This window comes from Prosopis cineraria, unplaced genomic scaffold, assembly GCF_029017545.1.
Source record: "Prosopis cineraria cultivar Desert tree isolate PC_DT_omini unplaced genomic scaffold, ASM2901754v1 PC893, whole genome shotgun sequence".
NCBI lineage: Eukaryota > Viridiplantae > Streptophyta > Magnoliopsida > Fabales > Fabaceae > Prosopis > Prosopis cineraria.
The window spans coordinates 1-5,000 of NW_026556218.1; the positions used below are offsets into that span (position 1 = coordinate 1).

General features: G+C 31.5%; 1 pseudogene; it reads right to left on the reverse strand.

Moving 5' to 3' along the window:
• Positions 1-2,867: 2,867 nt before the first annotated feature.
• LOC129298705 (NAD(P)H-quinone oxidoreductase subunit K, chloroplastic-like) lies at positions 2,868-4,677 on the reverse strand (annotated as a pseudogene).
• Between the last annotated feature and the right edge of the window lie 323 nt (positions 4,678-5,000).

Below are 5,000 nucleotides of genomic sequence, written 5' to 3' on the forward strand. Positions count from 1 at the left end.
GAAATCTACTAAAGTATTGTACTACAAAGAAAGTATTGTACTACAAGAAGAATTAGATGAATTATATCAATATCCGAACTTATTGTATATAAAAAAAAGGGGGGTTCTTTTCTTGATTTGTGTCTACAGGAAATCGAACTCCCCCAATTTAAATTTCATAATTGGAAGTTCCTACGACAGATAGATCGGCACTCTGAAAAAGAAAGGGGAAAAGGCCTTTTCAGATATCTTTGATTTCAAAAAGACATATCTCAATTATATAAAAAATCAAACAAATAGAGAAAAGCCGGCTATCGAATCGAACCGGGACCATCGCATTACAAATGCGACGCTCTAACCTCTGAGCTAAGCGGGCTCACATAACAGAAATTGTGCATGCATAGGAATTTAATAAACTACTGAGATCTTAGTTATTAAACTCTTTATGCTTAGCTATTTTAATTCTTAGCTATTGATAACATAATTAATATGAATATAGAAAAGAATATAGAATTTCAAAGAAATATTCCATTTTTTTTTATTCTAAGACATAAAGACATAACAATTTGAAAATAAGGATTAAGGAAATATATTTCAATCTATTTATTAAATAGATTATGTTTCTCAATAATCAATTATATGTTTATTAAGATCTATATCTTTATCTTAATATCTTTATCTTTATCTTAGTAAGTATAGTAAAATTTGATTTTTTCATTTTTGAATTCAAATTTGATTATTTGAATTAATTTATAAGTTTTAGTTTAATAAGATTTGAATTTAATTATTCTAAATAGAACTAATTATATAAAATAATTAATATAAAATTCTAAATGCAGTTAAATAAGTTAAAATATAGAAAATATATATATATAGATAGTTATATACTATTTATATAGTAAAGTTAATATGATAGTATAGCTAATATGAATCTAAAAATTCGAAAATGAATAGAATTCAAAATTGGAATATATTATGTAAAATATATTGATATTGAATTTCTTTGAATTTTATTTATAATAAATATTCTATATAAATAAAAAAAGAATATAGAAATAAATAATATAGAGTAGATAGAATAGAAATAACTCGAATTCTTTTCTAAATTAATTGAAATTAATAGAATGATTATTTATAGCCATTACATTAGGTCTAACTATTCCAAATTAATAAATAGAAATGATTTCTTTTTTATTGAATCTAAAAAAATAAGAGATTTCCATCCATTTTAGTTATCTTTAGTTAGTTATATAGAGCCTATCCGTTCTAAGGAAAAGATAAGAATCACAACAAAACACCAATAAAAGAAAGGGAAAGGCCCAATTCCGATCATAATGAAACATTCCTTCGGACAGGTTAAACTAAGACGAAAAAAAAGAATCAGACCGTTCGAGTATTCCAAATTGCATGAGAAAACGCTAGAAGGAAAGTCTCTAAAAAATATATATATGTGGTATATATCCATGTATATTGAATTGCGAATACAGAAAGATAGAATTATTTCTGATTGGACTACATATGAGTTATCTGAAATACAAATAGAAAGAAACATTTTTCAGTATAGGAATCGATATCTAAGGAATTCAACAGTTCCGGCATAATTCTCATAATTTTAATGAAAAAAAAAGAACATCCTAATGAGATTCTAATCTCAAAGAAAAGGGGGGATATGGCGAAATTGGTAGACGCTACGGACTTTTGAATTGAGCCTTGGTATGGAAACCTATCAAGTGATAACTTTCAAATTCAGAGAAACCCCTGGAATTAACAATGGGCAATCCTGAGCCAAATCCTGTTTTCCTAGAAACCAGAAGAGTTCAGAAAGGGAGAATAAAAAAAGGATAGGTCAGAGACTCAACGGAAGCTGTTCTAACAAATGGAGTTGACGACATTTAGTTTCGTTAGTAAAAGATTTCGTTTCGTTAGTACAGAGATCCTTCCATCGAAACTCCAAAAAGAAGGAAGAAAGGATCAAGGATGAGCATACGTATACTACTGAACTAAATTTCAACAATTTCATTGATTAGACCAGACAGACCCAAATCTCTATTTTTTAATATTTATATGACAAATAAAAGATGTGAATCGATTCAAGTTGAAGAAAGAATCGAATATTAATTGATCAATCATTCACTCCATGATAGTCTGATAGATCTTTTGAAGAACTGATTAATCAGACGAGAATAAAGATAGAGTCCCCATTCTACATGTCAATACCGACAACAATGAAATTTTATGTAAGAGGAAAATCCGTCGACTTTAGAAATCGTGAGGGTTCAAGTCCCCTATCCCCAAAAGGCCCGTTTAACTTTCTAATTATTTTTTGCTATATCCTCTTTTTTTTTAGTTGACATATACTCAAGTAATCTCTTAAAATGAGGATGATGCGTCACGAATGGTCGGGATAGCTCAGCTGGTAGAGCAAGGACTGAAAAGCCCTCGGTCACCAGTTCAAATCTGGTTCCTGGCACATGATTAATTTGTATGAGTATCTATTCCACAAATTCATTAAAATGAATATTGGTCAACATACATATTTCTTAATAGTCTAGATCATCATACATATTTATCCATCTAGGTGTCTGGAGATATACTCTTTCTAGATGAATAAAGAATATATGTATGTTCTATGTATATATAAAGTATGTAAAAAATGTCTATGTATATATAAAGTATGTAAAAAATGATTATTCCAGCGTTTTTTCTGCACTCCCAAAAGAATGTTAATACTTCTTCAATAATATTCAAAGCTTAAATTAGTTTGGTTGAAAAACCCAAAAGTCTAGTCTAGGACAATTGAGGGTAGAACTAGCCAAATAAATCTCAGATACATTACAAATAGAATCTGACGCCTTCTTTCATTTCTTTCTATTTTCTTTCATATTTTATTCATTTCCTTCGATGTTGATGTGCGCGGTACATAGTTCATGATGCAGAACTTTTTAGTTCATCCTATTGGCTCGGCTCATCCGAAATAAGTATCTTAACAACTTTCAAATCTCAATGAAGCCCTACTCGAATTTTTTTTAATCCCTACATTTTTTATTTAGCCGATCCATAATAACATGAATAAGACCTCAATTATTCTGTCTGATTTAACTTCAATTACTTTGTCTGATCTATAAAAGAACGTACAGCTATTCAAGGAATATCTGGCGTTGTAGAAGTGCTACGGATTAGTTTCTTATTTTTTTCATTTAATGAGCATCTTGTATTTCATAAAAATTGGGAGTGATATATCTTTACGCAAAGGCCATCCTATCCAACTTTCGGGCATTAAGATACGTTTCAGACGTGGATGATTATCATAAGAGATTCCTAACATATCATAAGATTCCCTTTCTTGAAAATCCGCACTTTTCCAAACCCAGAAAATAGAGGGAATTCTAGGATTTTTCCTTGAGACAAATACTTTTATGCATACCTCTTCTGGTTGATCTATACCATATTCTATTCTTGTAAGATGATACACACTGGCTAACAGTCCTCCTGGTGCTACATCATAGGCACATTGGAAACGGAGATAATTGTAACCATATACATATAAAATCACAGCAATCGAATGCCAATCCTCGGGCTTTATTTGTAAAGTCTCTATTCCTTGGTAATCGAAACCCAAGGATCTATGAACTAGCCCATGTTTGACTAGCCAAGCAGACAAACGACCCTGCATTTTTTTATCTCTCCCACATTTTTATTTGTATAAGTTTTTGTATAAGTATTTAATATTTATGATTACGATGAAATTTTTGAAGATTGTCTTGTTCTTATTTTGTACAATGCAATTTCTTATTTTGTACAAAAGGATCCTGCCTAATTCACCATTTCGTGGGAGGATACTGAACTTTTGTATTTGAAAAATGTTTCAGAGGGTATCTCTGAAGTAGATGGTGGTTGATAGAGTAATCCTTGATCATAATTGCCGGTATGAGTACTGCGCCCAACATGAAACTTGTGATTGGTAGTAAAACACCTATTCTCCTGTTGAGACCTAATTCGATCTTCGTAGATTTCTCGAGAGATTTTCTTACGAAGTTTTGTTATAGCATCTATAATGGCCTCCGGTTTAGGTGGACAGCCCGGCAAATAGACATCTACAGGAATTAGCTTATCCACGCCCCGAACAGTACTATAAGAATCGGTACTGAACATCCCCCCTGTAATTGTACAAGCTCCCATAGCAATAACATATTTTGGTTCAGGCATTTGCTCATATAATCTCACTAAAGAAGGGGCCATCTTCATTGTTACTGTGCCTGCTGTTAAAATTAGATCTGCTTGTCTAGGACTAGATCGTGGTACCAGTCCATAACGATCAAAGTCGAATCGTGATCCTATTAAGGAAGCAAATTCAATGAAGCAACAACTGGTACCATAGAGAAGCGGCCATAAACTGGATAGTCTTGACCAATTTGAAAGATCATTTAATGTAGTTGAAATAACTGAATCTTGGGTTGTTCGATCAAGTAAGGGAAACTCAATGGAATTCATAACTGTCTCAATGTTTTTTTTATTGTCTAAATATTCAAGAATTAAGACCATTCTAGTGCTCCTTTTCGCCATGCATAAATTGAACCAACAATTAGGATAAGCACGAAAATTAAAGCTTCTATAAATACGGATACCCCCAATACATCGAAACTCATTGCCCACGGATAAAGAAAAACCGTTTCAACATCAAAAACAACAAAAACTAGAGCAAACATATAATAACGGATTCGAAACTGTAACCAAGCATCGCCCATTGGTTCTATTCCCGATTCATAACTAGAAAGTTTCTCTGGCCCTTTATTAATCGGGGCTAAAATTCCAGAAATTAGAAATGCCAAAATAGGAATAAGACTCGATATTATTAGAAATGCCCAAAAAATATCATATTCGTAAAGCAAAAACATAGATGTACTCCTATGAATGTGGAAAATCTACCAGATTATTATTAGTCGATTCGAATTGGAATTAATTATCAAGTCAGCCATAACTGTTTATAATTTGAAGCAAACTGCTCAGTTTCGTTTGTTTCC